General features: G+C 39.1%; 1 protein-coding gene across 1 annotated transcript in view; it reads right to left on the bottom strand.

The window, feature by feature from the left end:
- Window positions 1-20,619, bottom strand: part of CDK6 (cyclin dependent kinase 6) — a 219,728-nt gene extending 199,109 nt beyond the window's left edge. Inside the window, exons 1-2 of the mRNA XM_075049354.1 lie at window positions 20,268-20,619; window positions 14,026-14,092 (exon numbers count right to left, since the gene is read on the bottom strand). The gene's annotated coding sequence lies outside the window, so the exon portion shown is untranslated. The remainder of the gene's footprint in view (window positions 1-14,025; window positions 14,093-20,267) is intronic.
- Window positions 20,620-22,223: the final 1,604 nt, after the last annotated feature.

Below are 22,223 nucleotides of genomic sequence, written 5' to 3' on the forward strand. Positions count from 1 at the left end.
GCCCATGCAGAGAATGACAGATAGCAGGTAAAACATGTTTGGAGTATTAACCATACTTTAAACAAAAAAAGAAAAAATACTTCAGCTCACTATCAATCACCGTATTTTACACTTTTACAGTTTTTGTCCTGAGGATCTTGAAATTGTATCAACAAGAAAAGCTGGATTATGTCACCAGAACACATCTCAGCATGTGGGTTTACTGCTGTGTTTCAAATGTGATAGTAACAAGCAATATAGGTATTTGCAATGTCAGAAAAAAAGGCAAGTATCACATTCATTTTCAAGAAGGGAAGGAGGGATGATTTAAAGGCCAGCTTCACCTCTGATCCCAGAAAGACTATAAAATGAATCCTCCTGGATGCCATTCCTGGGCACATGCAAGACAAGGGGGTGAATGGAAACAGCCAGCGTTTCTGTACCAAGGGCAAAGTAAGTCTGACTATTGCTTTTTATGATGAAATGACTGGCTTTGTGGACAGAGGGACAGTAGTGGATGATGTTTACTTTGACTTCAGCAAGGCTTTTGGCATGGCCTCCCATAGTCAAATCAGTGAGATATTGTTTGGTTAGGTGGACAAAAGATATTTGGAAAACTGGTTAGATTGCTGGGCTCAAAGCATTGTGATCAAAGTTCAACCAGTGGATGGTTACTAGTGACATTCTTCAGGGATTAATCTGATACTGAGGCCAATATTGTTTAATGTCTAATAAAGAACTGTGTGTTGGGATGCAATACGCCTGTAGAAGCTTCACAGATGACATCATCTTGAGGGGAGTGCGGTGCGATACAGTGAAAGGCAGGTCTGCTATTTAGAGCATCTGGAGAAATGGACTGACAGGAATCTCATGCCTAAGAGCAGAGTCCTGCACCTTCGATGGAGTCTGTCATGCAGCAGTACAGGCTGAGTGACAACTGGCTGGAAAGCAACTCTGCAGAAAGTATTGGAGCCCTGGGAATCCTAGTGGACAAGATGAGCATGAACACTTGGGTTGCTCTTATGGTGAGGAAAGCCAACTGCACACTGGGCTATGCAGGAGTGTAGCTGGCAGGTTAAGGGAAGTCATTCTCTTCTGTTCAGCACTTGTGAGACCAGATTTGTAGTACTGTCCTCAGCGTGGGGGGTCCCTAGTACACGAAGTCGTTGATGTACTACCATTAATCTGGCAGCGGGCAATGAAGATCGTTGGAGGCCGAAACACATGATTTCAAGGAAAGGCTGAGAGAACTGTTTTAGTTTCACATTAAGAATAGAAATCTAAGGGAGATTTTATTGTCATGTTCATCTACCTAATGGAAGGGTTTAGAGAAGATGGAGGACTAGTGACAGGACTAACAGGCAACAGGAACAAGTTGGAACATGGAAATTCTGATCAGATGGGGGGCTGGGAGTGTGTGTGTGTAAATCTTATGAGAGTGGCCAAATACTGGAAGAGGTGCCCAGAGAGGCTGTGGAATCTCCATTCTTCAAGATATTCAAAACTCAACTGGACAAGGTCTGAGCAACCTCATCTAAGTGCTTGAGGGCATCTACACAAATCTACAAGGTGAGATCCAGATGTCCTTCCCAACCTAAATTCTTCTGTGGTTCTGTGATTCTGTCCTCACAAATCCTGGCTCTGGTTTAGAGCTTTAGAAATGGACAGGCAAAAAAAAAAGACTATTCCTGAGGCTTTTAAAAAATAAACAAACAAAACTCCAGAAAAACACTAGCCAAAAGTTAACAGACCTGAAAAAAAAGTCTATTGGGAGAGCCAGGTTACCAATATTTGTCCTATAAAGACAGTTTGAAAAGACTGTTCTGGCTTTAATGAAAGCCAAATGTTGGAAGAAGTAATTAGAACGTTTACAGTGAAATGCAGTTTTAGATCTGCACCATACCTATGCCTGACAGATTTTGATTAATAATGGCAAGCTACAAAACAGGCTGTTCTTTCAGTAACATGCTGCAATATCCAAGATATCCATCAGTCATAGTGTGTCTGCTTCCCCATTTCCCCTCCTGACTTTACAGGCTGGTGAATCCCTAGAAGTAAAAGACCTATCCAAAGAGAACACTTTATTGTCCTAAGCAGTCTCTGGTTGAGCAGGGTGAATTTCAAAGTTTGATCAGGTTGTGTGTGGGGCTTTTTAAGATAAGTTTTGTGTATCTCCAAGGATGAGGATTTCACAGCCTCTCTGGGCAACCTGCTTCAGTGTTTCATAGCCCTTAACAATTCTGTCTTCAGAAATATGCTGCTTGGTTCTATTTCCATACAGTCTGTTCCTGATAATTTTAGCTCTGTCTACACTAACAATCAAACTAGGGGCAGGATCCCAAATTTTCCATACTGTTTAATTGTTACATTGGCATTGCTTTGGTTTGTGCTAGTCAGCAGTCCCCCAGCCAGTGCTTGGGAAATGCATTTGATATGCACTGTGACTCATTGTAATAGTGACTGTCTGCAGCAGACAGTTCAGATGTGTCCAACCTGCGCTGGATGAAGGAGAAATAAGATGCATGAACACATAGATAACTCCTTTTGCTTAAATGATGCACATTTAACCTTGTGGCTTAAATGTGCATCAGAACAAGAGAACAATTCCAAACCTGTTCTGTTTAGTAGTGTAGCTATGACTCACAAGTCCCCAGTGCTTCTTTTCTCTTATCATGAAGCACTAACATAGGCAGTTGTTGTGGAATTGCAAGACAAGAAGTTATTAAGTAGAAATAGTAAATATCTTCTGACACAGAAGACAAAAAATGTATTCTGACGTCATTACAACATCTGAGTTGGTGAGCAGGGTACAAGGCTAGCTATCCTAGTAGGATACATGGGAGTCATAAAGAGATGTCTGCCAGCTCAGTTCTATATTACAGTCTAATAGACATTATTTTCTCTTTACCCTTGTGTAATCTGGTTACAGTCTGCCCCACATATACCTGTCTCTTTTTGTTGCTTCCATTCTACTGATTCCTTGTTTTAATCTTGGTTCATATACACTGCTCATGTACAAATAAAATGGTGCATTGCTACTCTTGTAGAAGTGCTGGTATTACACCTGTAATGGAAAGCCACACCAAAATATGACCTCTGTGCATGTTGTCTAATCATTATATTAGTAGTGAATCATATACAGATGTAAGATGTCATAAAACTAGAATTTTTCTGTCGATGTGCTGCAGCCTTGACTTTGACTGTCCAGATGGAACTGCTTGAAGATACATGGAAAGAGAAGACACACAGGCTTTAAAAACTTTAAAAGAGGTAGAAATGATGAAGTGTACTATATTTGATGGTGAATCTCAAACCTTAGAAGTACTGCGTGCTGCTGTGTCTTCTAATTATATGAAAAGAGGGAAGGTTTAAGGAACTGTCAAAGTTCCAGTAAGAAAAAGTTTGAAAACTCCTGAAATATACTATTAATATAGCTGAAGTCCCCATGCCACAGTGGACCAGAAAGACAGCTTTCTATTTCATTGCCTAGTTACACATTTCCCAAGCTCTGAAATCTCAGCTGGGGATGTACATGGAATAATGTATTTGTCCCTTGTGATTTCACTGTGGTGCAGTACTAGCTTGTTCAGTGCTCTGTTTCACGCTCTTAGTAATGCACAGTACTGCAGCAAGTCACAATTTGTATAACTGAATAGAATGAAACTCATCACAGCACATACAGTCTAAGAATGTAAGATACGTCTGTGTTATGAGTCCATCCACATGCCATGCAACATATACTTCATGAATAGTCACATGAATAGTGACAATGAGGTTTGTGTAGAAGTCAGGGCAGAGGCAAAAAAAGGAAATATGTTGCTGCAGCCACATGTGAGCTGAAATAGGTATATGGTTTTCACTTCACTTTGAGCAAGCGTTACTCAGGACTGCTGCAGAGAAAGGATTCCAAGAACTCAAGCATCTACTGACAGAAGTGGGAAGTTTAGCTTGTCAACAGAGGATCTAGCTTGCTACTTCTGTTCCTCTGGCATGCACTAGTGGAAGGACTTTGGCAACATTGTGTATCAGTGTAGAACAGCCCAGTAGCTAACACTACACATTTACATCAACCTTTTCATGATGCTATTTCCTTACCCCTCCTGGCTACACCACTTTGGACCTCTTAGACGTATCTATGGAGAAAAAGATCATAACTTTGTCCCTGAATATCCTCTCCAAAAGGAAGAAAATTGTGCCAGAAATACAGGGTGAGTGCAAGTTGGTAGTGGTCAGGTTTCTACACAACCTATAACTGAGCTGAAAATCAGACCTATTTATGATAGTGCTGCTTCACTGACCTGGACAAAGGTAAGTTTTTGTGGCAAAACTTTTTGTTCCTCTATTTGAAAAAAAACTAATAGCAGAGAAAGGGAAAGAAAAAGTGACAGGAAAAGGAGAAAAGAAAGAAAAATAATTAAGGGAAGAATAAAAGGAAATGAAGATACAGCAATAAAAGGAGAAAGAAAAATAGCTTCAGAAAAATTGAGTCAGAAAATAGGGAAGGGGATACTGAGAAAAGGGAACAGAGGAGAAAGGAACAGAATGGAATGCAATATAGCACTTGTATAATTTAAAATTGCCTTTAAATCCAAAATCTATTTAAAACTTAGTTGTGCTGTCACTGTGTACATGCAATACCCACAGTCCTTGCATCCCAAATGCAAATCCAGTGATATAAATTAATGTTATCCCATTCCAGTTCTACAGGAGCAGAAAGGGCTTCATGAAGGCAGTTTAGGTAGTGAGAGAAAGGCAGACATAGTATTTTCTTCCACTGAAAGCATTAAGTTCACTAGAAGAAAAAAATGCAGCATCTGTAACATATACTAAGTACATGTAACTTACTAAGTGTGTCTGAAAGTGAACTGATACCATATAAAAATTAGTTGCTTATCATCCTTCTTTGAGAATAAACCCATTCTATCATTGTATGGTCCCAAGGGAACTAAAATCTTGTAGAAATTGACATCTACGCAAAAATCTTAAATAAGGCATAATGATTAAATAATTGCCAGACCTAGAAACATAATGGAGAGAAGTGCGTCTTTATGAAAACAATCTGAAATCTGAAAAAATTTTTGAACAACCTGAAGTAGTTTGTGAACAAACAAGAGTACAGAGGTAAGTAATAGGCCTTCCAAAAGCATTTTTTCCCCGATTACAGTTGTCAAAAAAGCATCCAGGACTTTATAAGAAAAGATCTATTTTCTTTTCTCTTCATGTTTTTATACTGCAATTTTTTAAATCTGCAATTGGGGAAGTAAAAAGTTTTGATGGAAACAGTCCAGAAGTTACTAGTACTGGGAAAGGGACAAATTCAATTAAAATAAAATCAAAGTTCCAGTATGACTATTAAAATAAAATCAAAGTTCCAGTATGACTGGACAGTTTCAAGTGTTTTGAATATCAATGTTTTGTCTTAGTATTATGATCTCAAATAAGTCTCTTCTGACCTTCACTTGCTCACACATGACAAAACCTAGCTGAAGTACTTGTATATCTGAAAGACACCTAGAAATATAACTATGACGGGAACCTAAGAACCAGAATAAAGCAGAATTCACTTTAGGGTCAACTTCTTTGGTTATGACAAACATAGTCCTCAAGTGAGAGTTAAAAAAGTGTGGGCCTTTTACGGCTGATCAGTGAAGATAATCTCCTAAATATGGCCTGCTCTGAATTACTCTATAAGGCACTACTGACTATAAGACAGTTTAACCTACCAATTTATTAAAATAGGCAAATGCTCCAAACAGAAATCTCTGTGCAACAAACTGACGACAGATGTGGTCAGGCTGCCTCCTGGCATTGCCTGTGTCCACGGCCAGGTCAGCTTTTCCTAAAGTCAGCACTAGGTGTGACTGCACAGCATCGCGGAAAGTTAGATCTTAAAAGATCATACAGGCTACCTGAGCAAATATCACTGAAAATATCTGCTACACACTTAGGAAAGTAGATGGTGATGGTACTTTAACATTTAGACTATAGCTTACATGGATTTGTTTCCATATATCAAGGCAATACCTGGGAGCCCAAGGGTGGACAAGACCCCCATATGCAGTTATACAGACACAGCACAAAATGGTGGACCCTGGCTGAGGAAACTTAAAATCTGAGGATGGTGTTTCTGTGAGTTATGTGTAAACTTTTTTATCTACTAGTTGCATGGTGCAGTGAATTCATTAGGTATTCAGGTAGATAACTGGGCAGTTGCTCTAGGTCAACCAGATATGAAGCAGCTCCGATCCTGAAACAATTACTATGGTGCTGAGATGCCATTAAATGAGGTCTGATTCAAAGCTAGAGACATGTGATTACAAGGCTTCTGGATCAGAGTTGGCTTTCCCTCAGGCAGTTTGGAGCACAGGGGAAGTGGCCATGCAGTTGTCTGTATGTCTTTATGCAGATATGTTCTGCAGATGTTTGTTTCAAGTTTCAAATGCTTTTTAAAATTTTCTTTGGGGAGCAGGTTAGGGTAACCTAAAAACCCCCCAGAGCTTGGAAAAATACTGGGTGGTTGGGAATCTTGTTAAGCGTGATAAAATTGTATGTTATTTCAAGTTGACTAAAAATCTATTAAGTCAAAGAAAAAAAATCTATAAAGAAAACATAGCCTTGAGACTGATTTCATGCTATCCAGCACCTACTACCTATTTGAAAATGGGTGTAAAGTTCATGGTGCACAGTTAGCACTGATCACTTACTATGTACAATTGTAGGTAACTTCATGCATTGTAGGGCAATACCTCTATAGTGAGTCTGCAAGGTAATGGCTTGATCTTGTGCCTTGTACTATCAATGGTACAGTTTTCAGTGCCTTCAGTCGTTTAGGATCCAGACACTAGAATGACATCTGGTAAAAGCCAGTCTGACTGTATGAACCTAGATTCCCAAAGCGATTCTTCAGCAGCCCCTTAGAAATCCCACTGCCTTAACACTATGCTGCAGCGTATTTTATCCTAACACTGTTTGGATGTATGCTTCATGTCATCCAGAAGCACGCATTCTTTTAATGTATACTGTTTTCAGGGCAATCACACTGACACAAAAGGAAAAGGAACCACTTAAAACACGGTTTTGACATTGAGCTAATCAGCACTGTCTGGGATTGATTATTCTTCATACAAAAACAAACTGAAAGGCACGAATTTTGTGAACATGACTTCTTAAGCTTTTTGCATGTAGAATTCCCTTTGACAAACACCACTTTGGTGGCACAAAGAGCTCATCTTGCCCCTTTGCACATTAACTGGTGAAATACACCAAAGACTGTGGAGCTCAATTAGAAATGAGTTATAACACCACCTTAAAATTAAGCTAATTTAAATTTGCCTTTATGTGAAAAGAATGGCCTTGCTTTCCACAAACATCAATTGTAAATTGTATCGAACGATCCAATACTTCCTACAGCCATAAATTATGTGGATGCTGTGTGCAAGCTGTGTAAATGAGTCTGTAAGACTCCAGTGCAAATGCTGAAAAGAAAAGAACTCTCCGTGTTTGTGGAAGATCTCATGCAGCAACAGTCTAAATCTGCCTTTCTCTCAAATGGAGAGTATCCAAAAGTTAAACCATCTGCTGGGGGCTATATTCAAGATTAAGCACTCAGCCTGTCAGCCAATAGGCATGACTGATTCTTAATTTTAGGACACAAAAATGTTAATGTGATATATATTTTTTGTTATGTTGTTTGTGAACATTTCCCTTTTTAACCTGAGCCCTCTTAGGACTAATGAGATCAGCATGGTTTGTTTTACTGAAATACTTGTTCTACCTGCAGACACCTGAGACTATTTTCCCTCTATATTGCATGTCTAGAAAGAAACTTTAAAAAAAAATGGAAAAAATGGTGGGAAAAAATTTTTGCACAGGAGATGGAACTGTCAAAGAACATGCAAATCTGAGTTAGCTTCTTTTCATGTGTAAACAGGTTCTTCTAATGCAGCCTGACTTACATTTACATACCTGGGCTATTATGTACCTCTCGAAGATTGCCACAGTAAACTTTTCAGTTTTAGGAATGTTAAAAAATTTCTGCTTCTTAACCAGCCATAGTTTTAACTTTTATTTGCTTGGGGAAAAAAAAAAATAATCTTATCCTTTTGTTCTAGGAACAAGTGATTCTGAAATAATAAAGGCTTTCTGTCTCTCCAGAGGTTCTTAGGTCCTTATTGCTTTTGGATGATGGTCACCTTCTGTTTAGATTTGCTGGATGCATTTATCCTGGCTGACAGGCCTTCTGATACCTGTAGAGTTGACTGTAGGGTTGTGTGTGCAGGCAAGCTGTATGGATTTTAACAAAACATGTTTACATGGTCGGTCCCTAACCAGGGACAGTGCTGTTTTCTTTCTTTTGTTTAAGTAATCACCACAATGACTCATTAGACTAAATGACTTTATACTGCTGATAACAAACCGACTGAAGGAGTATTGACCACAAATACCAACCCCTATATTTGTCATTCTCTCTTTGTGGAGCTTTCCAGAGGACACTCCATTTCCAGCTACATAAGTATCAGATCTGCACTGACGTGACTGAGTGGAGCTGTGACTGACTGATGTACAGGCCAATGATGACCTTGTCAAAGCCAGTGCTCAGACTTCTGCTCACCACGTATCTGTGTTTTTCTTGTCATAAGCGAGAACTAGATGAGAGGAGACGATTTAGAAGCTGATCAAAGCAGGACCCTGACTGAAATATATGCTTTGATGTCTCCTCTCAGGGAGCCTATGTCTCTTCCTTAATCGCTAGGAAGCCCGGGGAGATCAGCCAGGTACCTAAGCAACTGAAACTGGAGAATTTAAAATCCAGCCTCTCCATCATGAGTCAGGTGAATTACTGGGGCCTCCATCCTGCTGGCTGATTTTTTGTGGGTGAACTCCTGAAAAATTACTATTATTTGCTACTGTGTATGGTGATGTTGTGTGATTAAGTTTTATTTAAAAACCATTTTAAAGGTGTTTTGCACAGTTAGAGCTACCACTGCTTACCTGTTACTAATATAGCATTATAGTAATGTAGGCCTCCCTGTAGTCACAGTGACTGAAGAAGAAACTACTTCAGGCTGACTGATATGAGTAAGCAGTGATGGAGCATTTTGCGTGGGAGCAAAATGCAGCATGTGTGTGGGTTTTTTTTTTTCCTCAAAGGAATATATAAAATCAGGTATCCAAGATATCTATACAAAGGCTTGTTTCATGTTCATTATTCAAAACACAGTATTTGCTACAGACTATTTTTAATATGGTGCAAATTAACTTTCACCATTTGCTTACACCTATAACCAAGACCAATCATAAAGATAGTTTCTAAAGATATTTGATGCGAAAACCACTACAGATAGCTACTAAAAGAGCACATGCCCTCTATAGTTCTCAGTTTAGAGAGCTCAGTTACACCACATGTATACATATACAAATACATACAAGGAAATGCTACATTAAATAAAAAGTAGCAAAAAGGAGTTATTGAAAAGTCAGAACTCTTTGAGCAGTTTAATCCTGATTCAGTTCTAAAAGGTAACTAAAATTGTTGATGTGCATTGTGCAAAATGCAGAAATACTCAACAAATGTTTCTGTCCCCTAGCTGGAAAGACACAAGGTTACACATTTCTCATGCATTAATGATGGAGTAGTTTGCAGCCCATTAGTAACTATGGAGGACGTTAAACAACATCTACTAGAAATAAATATTTTTAAGTCAGCAAGCTAGATAACTAGCACCCAAAAGTCCCCTAAAGATTTGGTTAAGGAAATGTCTGGTATGCCAGAGCTGGTTTTTAATAAATCCTGGACTAGTGAGGAAAGTCTAGAAGAGTAGAAAAGACCTAACATCGATTCAACATTAAAAAGAAGGACATAAAGGAAGGCCTGAGTAATTATGCTGTTTGACATCAGGCCCAGACAAAATAATAGGAAACAGGGCATGCAATTGAGTTAATAGAGTGAATGGATGGGAATGAAATTCATCTTTTTCAGTAAAGCTCTGGTTTCTTTAGATTGAGGATTTTAAACTAAACTGTTGCCATTTTTAAACAAAATTCCAAGTTTGCTTGGCACAGGTAACTGAACAGGTAAAACAGTGTAATTTATAGGATGTTTAAGTCTTACCTTGGCACTCTGCTAGGCATTGCCACTGTTCAGTGCATCACACATTAAAACTGTTCATGAGCAAGTTTCACAACAGTTTTAAAAAGTAGTTGACAAATCAGAACGATTTTTCCCTGGAGACTCATTCTGCCCATATCATGCCTCATGCTATTCAGCAGTTTTGCAAATGATCTGGGAGTAAATATGAAACTACTTGTGCTAAAGCTAGCAGGCAAATAAATGTTTGCTGGACTAATGCAGAGGAATCAGATTAAGTAATAAGTTGATCGTATTCCAGCAAGACACATTTTAAAACAGCTAAATAGAGGACATACAGGGAAGAAGGCGGCATGATGACAACACCTTCTGACTGGGGAACAGCAAAGAAAATTTTATATGGAAAAGGTTACTTTAGCTGTCCTAATAAAAAGACAATACTTCTCCCTGTATCTTATCTTGCTCATATCCTTAACTAATTCAGGACTGCAAAGCTGCAATGCCTATACAAGCAGAAACACATAGAAGGTACAGGTCATGCTGGAGATAAAGTTTCACATGAACACCTAGTGTGATACATATGTCCTTGGATACATTTATTTGGAGTATTGAGCAGGACAAGAGAATGATGGCACCTCTGTGAACTGTGTTGGTGTGGCCGATATTATGATACTACACACAGTCCTGCGATGGAATTTGTCTCACTTAATCACACACACTCACAGCACAGACTTCTGCATGTGTTAATCTCTAGATGTCTTTCATAGTTAAAGGAAATGAGTTCATTTAAGGTGATGCTCTTTTCATTATAAAAGGCATCCTAAAATAGCTCGAAGATGGCTGGCTGTGGCACACTGTAGGTGCTTCTCCTTAGGTTAAATGAATCCCATCTGTGGTGTCAGATACTTTAAAAAACACTGAGAAACTGCAGAGCATGCAAAGTTATTCCAAGCTGCCTGAGAATCATGTACAAGAAGAATCCACATTTGTTTATGTTATTAGAAAACTGAAAAATGACTTCTTAGAATAAAGAAGAAACAGAATAACAAAAGTATAAATTGGTGGTAGCTAAATGGGGAGCAAACTACTAAGGGGAAATGGAGAACTCTCCTGTCTGAAGAACAATTGGGTATCTTCTTAGAATACACAGTTTAGCTGAAGACAAGATAGAGTACAGCGATGTATGAGTGAAAAGCGATGGCCTGTGTTGTACTGATTAGACTGCATGATATAATGATCTCTTGTGATCTTAACCTTGACAAGACAATGAGCTGCTCAGTTTACCTGGAGGAAAGATAAGGTTCTGATGTAGAAATGCTCTCAGTATAAGAATGGAGGCATGCTTATTGGCAAATAAAGCTAGTTAAGACAAGCTGCGAACCTGTGATTTAAAGTTTATTACGTGTTAGTTAATAGCATTTGGTCCTTTCCACAGAGTTAAATTTCACAGCTTTCTGTGGGTCTGCTTAATACTAAAGCTATGGCACAAACAGGGTTTTATTATGGGGTGGGGACCATACAGAAATAAAAATAATTATTATACAAGTCTTTTAGAATGCAGGTGGAAGACAAGTAATAATAAAAGGCAGATAACTCCCGTGTTGGCCTGTCTTAACTAAATAGTTATGACTAGCAACTCCTTGCCTATATCCTGGAAATGTTTGGTTAAAGATAAATGGTCTTTTGTGTTGTTAATGCATCAAATAATGTATTACCAAGGCACAGCTTTGTCAAGTGCGCCTAGATAGCTACAGCTCTACCTCTCAGGCTTGCCTTATGCTGCAGGACAGTATGTGTATGTCCATGCAGACCTCCATACTGGGCTGAAGTTTGCTCCTGTTAGTTCTCCAACCTTAAAATGGGGCAGCTCAATTGAGTTGGTTGCTTTACTAGTAAACAAATCTCCTAAGGATCAGCTCTTTCTAAGAAACTGCAGCAAGCTGTGTTCATATCCACAAAGCTCAATAAGGTAGTAAGATAATGTATGTTGGGTAGAAAAAATGATCAGAAAAGATTTGCAGAAGTATGTTTGGCTTTGTTAACTTCACCACATACACATGCAGGGCCCTGTAAAATATGCAACAGATTAGGAACTGCACACAGAAAGTAACATCAACATAGAGTGAGCCACTTAATTGCTTCCTAGAAATATGAACAGAACTCTGGTAATAGGGAACGAACATTTCAGCAGTGAGTAAAAAGACCAGAAGAAAACTTATCTGAATGTGATGCATACACTGATTTACCCTTAACCCACTGCTGCTTCTGATGCGTGTCTAGTCCAGAATTCACAGCACAACTCACAATTTATTTTTACTTCTTCTAAATTAACCAATGCCACTCTAAAATATGCAGTTGAATGTTGATGAAAGAGCTAGCAAGAAAATAAAAATCTCCAAAAGCAAGTTGCATTGTCCTCCAGCTTCTACAATTTTTTCCCAGCCCTCGGTCTTGTACTCTTGATTTTCTTATATGGAGTAAGTATCAACCATTGTTTTGCTAGCCTGAGTAAGCCACCCTCTATGCTTCATTCTGTCCCCCTTCAGACCATGTTAGTCCTTTTCTACAGCTATGCTATATAGAGTTTTTCTTGCATGTGAACGCCCATGGCTCTACCCAGCACTCCTGATGCTAAGAGGTTGCCAGATGACAGAGACCTGATCATGGATATGATAGAGCTCACTAGCCAGGGTGGATGCTGTACACTGTGTAGACACACTAAGAGAGAGAAGCTCTTCTTTGAAGAGCTGACAATAGACATATAGCTGAGATGGACAAAGGGTGTGACGAGAGATGGAAGGTCTTGCTTCACTAGGGTGAGGTAAGAAGCTGAGAGCTGATATTAAAAAATACTTAAGGGTCTCAAGTAGATTTGTAGTAAGAGTTTAAAAAATGCTGTAGCTGATTAGGCACTTAAATCTTGGTGATTGCACTAGAAGCTGGGTTCCTTAACTGTCAACTGCAAATCCACAACTTCAGGTTAGCAGCAACCCAGGAAGTCTCTGAGGTAGCAGAATAAGGCAGTGGATTCCTCACAGTTTCTGCGATTTTCACCAGTTGCCTTGTCCTACTAGTTTGGAGATGACAGAGCATTAACAGCCACACATTATAAACCAGAGAGAAGTGTAAGACCAAGTGAATTAACTCCTTAAAACATAAGCTCCTCCCTGTCAGGGAAACCTCCTCCTGAAAGCTGCCGTGCTGTGATGGTGCAAATAGGTGGCAAATAGCCACGTTCTAGGCTAGGTAGTTTATTTCCCAGGCACAAACATGACCTATTTCTCTAGAAAGAGATATTAATACCCCCTCTTATGATGGGGCCAGCATCTATCAACTCCATCAATCTTAGTTTTAAAAACCTTTACAAACCATCACTAGCTCGCCAGGATCACTCCTGAATTTTCAGGAAAAATTGCTGTGTGATCTGGCATTTCCAAATTCATATTCAGTTGGACATATATTTGAAGTACCTAAAGTAGTTTGAAAGGGAGGAGGGGAAGGAAACTCCATCTTATTAATACAGTGCTAACATTGTTAAAAAAAGTGAGCATGCCAATTGTTAATGCAACATTTACAAAAGTTTTTGCAGCTTTTACCCAAACTGTATCCCTGTCCAGCTAGTGAGAATGCTGTAACCTCCCACCCAAACATGCCCCTCTAACCCTTACTAATTCCTACATTTTTCTCATTCCTCTGCTGTAATGTTAGTTTGCTTACTAAAGTGTTGGTACCTAACTTGAGGTCCAGCTGCTACTGTTTGTGAGCCAATCCATAGGACTGTGCATATTTTTGAAACACTGAGGCTGCTGTTTCCATGTAAAAAGTAAAAGTGTTTCCCTGATAATGTGCAACCAGCTGGCTGACCAGTTTTTGCATATGCACAGTCAAGGTCTATTGTTCTTCATTTTGCAGTGTTCTGAGAGATTCACCACTGATTAGTGTCCCGAAAGAAAACTTACCATCTCTTAATTGATTCACTCAGAATTCCCAGGAACCCTTAAATTCTTCATGCTTATCTCATCAGATCTTAAAAGAAAACAAGAGTAGAAGATGTATTACTCTCTGACCTAAAGAGATTTATTAAAGATATTTTATGCAGGATTTAAATAGATGTTTATAAAGCAAGATAAACTTTGAAAACAGTAACTTTGTATGTTACTACAGATAACTATGGATAAATACATAAGGAAAAATAAATGTGATGAACTGTGGTATGAAATAGTTTAGCTTTTGTTTAAGCTGAGTTTTAATGTCTTAAAAAGACATTTATGTTGTGGTATGTTTCCTGGACTGAATATCTATGTTATATAAAGGCCACTGAAGTGCTCCCTTCCCCCTTCTGTTTATAGCCTTTTTAGTTTAGATCAATTGTCATCCATCTGAACATGAAAAAACAAACACTTCTGATATTTTTCCCTCAGTGTTTTCTCTATCTGCAGTAATCAATAAAAGAAATAAAAAAATATAAAAAGAAGAAATCAATGAAATTTTATCAAGCATGAAATGGCGTTTTAACAAAACAAGGGGTTTTGCTGAAGTAATGTTTCAGTAAGGAAGGAAATACCATTGACTTTATTACAGCTGCCTAATGTTTTCCACGAACTGCAGAAAATAATTCATTGTATCTTAGTGACCTACAATAACAGCTGACTGCTTGCACTTGATGGAAATGTGATTTGTGCCTACTAAAAATTAACTATTTAACTTCTCCATATTCTTCTCTCTGGTAACTCATTAGTTTCCTTTGCATCCTGTTTTGAACTGCTTCCTGAGATGTGAACGCCAGTAAACACAAACACCAATTGCTATGCAATGTTCTTCCATGGAAGAAGAAAAATACAGGCAGACTGCACATTTCTGTGAGCTGTAAAACCCATGCTGGGCTTTAAAAGACTGCACTTAGATGAGGCCCCTTCTTTTTAACAGTCATTTTATCTCAAAGGTTCAAACCATAATAAATATAAAGGAACATTTCTGACAGTTGCACATGTGTAGACACATGCATACACATGCACAATGAGCAGAAAGTTTCAGGGTGAGAATGTTAGAGAAGATGCAAAACTAGTAAAGGTTCAGGGCAGGACTGGATGAAGTGACATTGTAAAGGGAAAAGTAATAATTTGTCTAAGTAGTGTGGAGAAAAATGAGTGGGGATAAGGCAGGAAGAATGGGAACAAAATCTTTGTCTATTGAGACTTGTTAGAAGATTTACTCCCACCGTTGTTGCTGCCTCTGAGAAACAGGAGATGGATGCAAGCTGTCCTCCTGCAACTGACTTTGCTGGAAGTCTGACAGATTTCATATTTGCCATGTAATACCACCCCTTCATTACACAACTTACAGAATATGTTTTGTCCTTACTCACTAATAGCACCAAGATATTGTACACACATCTGTGATGATAATACTGTACATATACACAGTATCTATCCACATAGTGTAAAACTGTATATGTAGGTACATCACATATACAATATCTATGAACATATACATCTACCTTGCATGTATATACAACTGCTAATGGATAGCTGTGCTGTTTACTAGGAAAGGAGAATTTGGCCAGGGATCATGAGCAAATTTTACTTTAATAGAAGGTGACCTGAGATCCTTCATGTCCATTCGGAATAAACAAGAATGAACATTTCACCTTCAAATTTGACCAGTAGTGTATGCCCCCATAATTTGTATGAAAAAATAGATATGAAAAAGAGATATATCTACTTTGATTTTTACTATATATGGCACATAAAGAGGACTTTCTTCACACTTGAAAAGCAGCTGTATGTCTTTGAAGTGCGCTGCCTTTTTTTTTTTCTAGTCTTACTAGTTCAAATTAAGATAACTAGCATGAATCCAGCATTACTTCCACTGAAGTAATGCAGCTACACAGAGATAAAACTAGTGCAAGGAGACCCTGGAGTCTCCATTCTACCACTCCACACTGGTGGGATTTTGTTTTATTCTTTCAAATTTGTGAATGGAGGGACCACTTCACATTACCGAGGTGAAACAAGACTGTAAGCAAGAAAGTGTTAAGATATTACTGGAAGATCAGCCCTTTTAAACTGGTTGAACCACTGTATTGTTAAGATTCTACAGAAGTCTAGACCTCCATTTTATATGCTAGTCAGAAAATGTCATACTGAACACTACAGTGGGTCTCATCAGCAAAGAAATTGTTTTGCAACTCACTCATGGCATGATGGCAGGGTACCACTCACTGAAACATGAATATCAGTTCCTTAGAGGTTTATGTTTAAAATATTAAGTAGGCCTGCTTATGAGATGAGCTCCCTTAATATCAGAAGCCAGGAGAACATGCCTGTTATTTAATCCTACCCTTTCTCTATAACATCTATAACATCTCTATAACTTCTTCACTTCATTTCCCACCTGCTGCTTAACATACTGGACCCATATGTCACTTGCCTCTATGCATGTCAAGATGCAACTGGGCTCAAAGAGTAGTTGAAATATCGAAGTGAGAAGGAACCTGTGGTTGTCAAACCACAACAAGCTTATATAATGAAAAGTTTGACTCTTCTGTCACTGGGACGTCATTCAACAAAGTTCCCTGAGATTGTTCAGTGTTTTGTTGGGCTTTTTATTTATTTTATCCTTCCTGTCAAAGGGAAATGATTGGGTAATCAATTGGCACAGCCAACAAGCAGACTTAATGCCCCCACAAGTACCTTTATATTGAGTTCACTTTTACCTGGTGAAAAGAAGCTTCCATTTGTATAGACCTATATTCTTTCTTACCAGGAATTTAAATGAATGAAGAGAAAACACATAATGTGAACCTTGATAAACAGGTTTCAGAATGACGGCCATATACTTAAATATAGTGAAAAGATTGCCATTTTACTAGACCTTTTCCCTCTTCTACCAATGCTTGTACTGATTCATATGACTCTATTTTTTTTCTCCAGGTTAAACATCAGGAGAGGAACTCTTAGAATAAGGTCTTAGAAAGTCCTAATCAAATATTATCATACTGCAGAATTTTATATTCTAATGTTGTTATTAAAAAAATGCCTTACTGGAAAAACTCCACTGAGAAATCTGCACAAAGATTACTTACAATACCAGTAGATAATGGTGCTCCCAGTGGCACCAATGCCATCAGGAATGACAGCACTGAAGTAAATATAGTTACAAGACATAGCTGTGTCAGTGCTAAGGCAGAAAAGAATAATTACCATAATCTTTGGTTATATGTTTGCACAGTAGTATTTAAAGAATACAACATTAAGTCATGAGTATTTTTTCCCCCGAAGGACATCTTCCAGATGAGCATGTAGTAATATCTATCTTGTACACTTTTTCATTCCTGTGTGTGCATGCATTGTCCAAAAATGTACTGGATGTGTTGTCTTCTACTGTCAGCATAATTGTTCTTAAATACAGTTCAGAAGATGAGATGGTTAACTAACTGTGCAATTTCTCAGGTTACAGGCATTCTTAAATACAACCTGGGAAGCTGAGAAATTACCCTTCACTGAATTTACCCTTGTGCACACCAAATCAAGAGGTGTAAAATTAATCCCTGTAGTGTTGTAGACATTTAAAAGTATTTCAGTCAATGGTTGCAATTCAGTCTCAGCTTGGTGTTTCAGTATCTGATACATCAACATTTTCTTACTGTAGCTTCTTAACAGAAGTTGGGTATGTTTCTCTAGTGGAGTTAGATGCATGTAACTGCAGCTATGTCAATTACTCTACTGTGGGCATGTAGCAAAACACACCTCCAGTGTTCTGCTTAGCATGTCTTTAGTGAGCTGCCAGCTTTCCAGACAAATGTAGAAGTCTAGAGGGTACTGTAAGGAGAGAAACCACAGTGGAATGCTACCATGAAAGAGTTAAGATTGTAAGCCCTACAAAATATAAAGCATTAATAATTATACTACAAAAAGCTACTCAGTAAATAACATATGGTAATAAACTGTATTTTTGCATGCTACACTAATTGACCTTCTGTGGAAATACAGTCTTCTCTCATACTTGTTAAATATATCCAGACAATGAGACTGCTTGCTTGCCAGGTGGATTTTCCTTTTTTTTTTTTTTTAAATCTTGTAGAATAGTAGAGATAAATCCATGCCGAGATCACCACCTAATTGCTGAAGAGAGTGATGCAAGTCATGCACTGTGATGCCTGTCAATCCATGCACTCGGTCCTCCACAATGAATAAAGGCAAATGGGACATCTCTTTTTTTCACATGCTAAAAGGACTCAGTGTATGTATCTTGCTAGGAGCTGGTGCAGGCAAGCAGTTCCTGGAACGGTGAGACAGCTCATCTGTAAATTGCTTTTGCTTTAGTTCCACAGCTGCAAGAGCAGCAAGCGCTGGAGCCAGATGAGTCCAGAGAAGAGACTTCACTAAAGGCTGGCCAGAAAGCCAAGCCACAGGCAGAGACACTGGTACATAAAATGCATTCCAGTGGTTGGCATCTGGGCCCTGCAGCTGCCAAGCACACCCAGTGTGTGGCCATGGGTGTTGGCTTCAATACTAGAACACTTTGAGGAGGAGGCCAACAACCAGTAACCAGAGAAGACAGCGCCAAGTTACTACAGAAATTACATTCATGTGCCAATTTGCTTGCTATTTCAAAAGACAAAATTTTATCTCATAAGTATTGTTTTGAACATACCCACATGACAGTTAACAGAAATATGCTGATATTTGCTAGTGGGGGGAGGGGTAAACTACTTACATAAGTGAAACGATGCTCCTTGGGGCACTGGTTAACAAAACAAAACCATACCCATTATACTATTCCTTAATTAGTGCACAAGTTTCCTTAGAGACCACAGCTTTGTTGGGGGACACAAGTCTGGTGTATTTCTTTCCAAGAGACAGTGTGGGGAGAGTTATATAAAACAAAGATAGAGGTGAAATGAAAGATATGCAACAAGGCTGAGCAAGCTTCAGCTCCAAAGACAGGCTTTGTGCACTATTAATATGTGAGCACATCAGAGCATCATGTAAAAACAGAAAGGTTGTATTAAACCTTTAGAACATGATAGAACTGAAGACATGGTTTAGAGTATAGTATGTCTAATGGGATGCATGCTACACAGTCGCAAACTGTATCAGGCCGTATATCCATCTCTCTTCACTGGAGATTATGTCACAACAGATGATTAGATTTAATAATGTAATTATTTAATGACATTTAATAATGTATACGGGGTCAATGTATAAGCAGAATCTTTGCCTCCCTCCTGGGACAGTTACCTTTAAAAAATAAAAGCCCTTAGGTACTGAAAATACTTGAGCTGTGGTAGCAAAAACTTCACACAGGCTGATTTACCAATCAGATCACATGTTAATTAGCCAAAGGGATTATTGTTTTAAACACAGCGTTCATTTATCTTTGAGTGAGGCTTGAGCATGTTGCTCCTGCACAATTCTGCAGTCCCTGTCTCCCCAAGCCCCAAAGCAATGCTGGAGTGCAGTGCTACTCTGAAGGAGAGCTCTCTCAAAATGTGAGGGTAAGATCCCATCTCAATGCCTCTCTCAGACCTCCCACCAAATCTTCTCACTTCGCAGCATCTGCAAATTGAGTTAAGAATCTGAATGTCAATCAATGGTTTTCTCTGGCTCAGTAATCATTCACAATAATGATTTTGTTATTGAAACTTCAGCACCAGTTCTGCTGAAGATTTACAGGCCAGAATGGAATCCAGCTCTCTGGCCTTTAATTATCCGAGCTGTATAGTGCCAAAAAAACCTAAAAAAAAATAAATATCAAAAGCCACTGAATTGGGCACTATAACTTTACAAGCTCTTGGGACATATTAATTGAGAAAGACAACATGGCCAACTGAAGTAAAAAATCCTAAGTTTCTATCATATATGGACTTGAATAAATAAAAAAAACCCAAGAAACCTCAAATTGCACCAGAAACCTGTCAACAATCTACTCTCATAATCTTCTTCTGAGATCTTGGCTTTTAAATGCCTATCTCATTCAGACTATAAATTAGTGGTGAACTCTTCAGCAGTTAAAATGGCAAGATGTAATAATCATCCTAGTTAATAGGAATGTTTTCTTAACTCAGTTAAAGACTGCAAAGTGAGAAACAACTACCTTAATCCTCGTTTAACTCAATAATTATTTTGCCTCTGAACATAGCTGTTGCATATTAAGTGTTTGGGTTTAATCCCTTTGTTATAACCAAGAATTTACTCACCAAATTACCATGTTCATGTCAATATAAAAAATATTGTATGTGTATCACAGCAGAGCCTGTGAATTCAAATGGTAATGAGATCTTTTCTTTTCTTTTCTGTTTCTGTGTTACTGGACTAGATTGTGCTGTACTGGGGCTTCTTAACAGTTTGATGTCTGTGGAACAGATGGCTGAACAGAATGAGTTACTGATGCAGATGCAAAGTTAACACAGAAACATCTCTAGGCAGTGATAATAGAGATGGATGTCTCTGGGAGGGTAAGTTCACACATCGATGTGTCTTATCAGCACACTGTAGATCCTAAGTCCTTGACATTTCAGCTTGTTCTCAAGAAAGATGACTTCTCTTTGCTATTATGCTCATTTTGTTTCTTTTGATACTTGCCTTTTCATGACAACTGCAAGCTGAAGAAATTTAATGATAAAGATTAGTTGTATTTTCTTGTTCTGTAGAAAGCCTACTTGCAATACTTGTTACAAACAGCTTGACTAGGCAGGACTTTGAAACGCCATTTTGTTTCTCCTTTTAACAAGACTCCCATTCCTGCTCTGTCTTTGCCTTCTACTTGGCCTTTTGGGACAGTACGTCCATATACCAACACATAACTCCCAAATGATCCCTGTGGCCACGCTGATCATCATTGTGAAAATCTCCTATACACTGATGCCAACAGGAGCTTTATCAAGGATCTCAGTTGTTGTTTCTTACATTCCTCTGCTGTGCAGTCCACTCGTCAGTCTATCATGAGGTGGTAAGTCATGCAACATGGCATTCATAGCATTGAGCATGTATAAGGTATTTTTTGTAACTCTTCCTATGTTTTGTTTCATTGGAGAATCCGCATCCCATCATATGCATAAACTGGATCCATCTTGACTGCTTGAACTAAACCAGTTAGTTTGTGCTCTTTTCTCATTTCCCTGAGTTACAAGACTCAAATACAGAAACTATCACTGAAGAAGGTGGGAAGCTAGCACAAGGACAGGTCTTCTTCATTCCCTTCTTTCTCACTCCTTCTCATTATCGCCATTATTAATTCATAACTGTTACTGTATTCTTTGCTATTGCAACTTTTTCCTTCAGTGTCCCATCTGCTGCAAAGCTAGACCTCTCCCAATGCAGCCATAGCTGCACTGAAGCTGGTGCTACAGTTTGGCTCAGGAAGAAGTGATGGAGACCTAAGCTCCTCTCAGGGAACACAGCTGCTGAGTAGGAAAGAACACATTTTTCATTCTGAGCTTTTAAGCAACAGCCAGGAACAAGCAAGTGACTATGAAGAGGAAGTCAGAAGTTGTCTTGTGACAGGTTACATAAACTGAAGGTTTGTGGTTCCAATAGGCAAAGGGAAACCAGAAAAAGCTTTCTGTAGCAAAGAGTGCTCAAATTAAAGCAATATGGATTTGTCACAGCCAACACTCCCCTCACTGGAGGGTGAGTTGTGCTTCTAGCTGGGATCAACCCAAAGTGAGAAACTCCCCATGGTGCTGGGTCTCCTTGGTCCCCTTGGGTAAGGGTAAATCCCTCCAGTCACTCTCCTCCCATCTTTTTCACTCAGGATGCATTAACTCTTGCCACACTGCCACCAGGATCGGGCCCTGTCCAAAGCATCCCAGCTTGGGTGTTTTGTGGTTAAACAAAATCCAGGTCACTCATTGCAGCCCCATCAGTCTCTGGTCCTTCTGCTCAGCATCTGCCAAAACAGTGGCAGCGATGGAGAGGGCCTGCCACTGCCCTGGCACAGGTGACATCCTCAGACAGGCCCACTCTCGGTCCCCTCATGACACCGCTGGGGGTTACCCTCACATGGGTTTGCGATGCAGGAGCGCGGCGGTCAGGAAGGGGAAGGCCCTGTCCCACTCGGGATGGATTTTGCTTGTAGTTGCTCTTGCGCAGCTTCTGGAGCAATTTCCCCACAGCTGTGGCTCTTCGCCTGAGGTGGCCCCCCCGCCGCACGT

The sequence above is a fragment of the Buteo buteo genome, chromosome 2 (assembly GCF_964188355.1).
Source record: "Buteo buteo chromosome 2, bButBut1.hap1.1, whole genome shotgun sequence".
NCBI classification, from domain to species: Eukaryota; Metazoa; Chordata; class Aves; order Accipitriformes; family Accipitridae; genus Buteo; species Buteo buteo.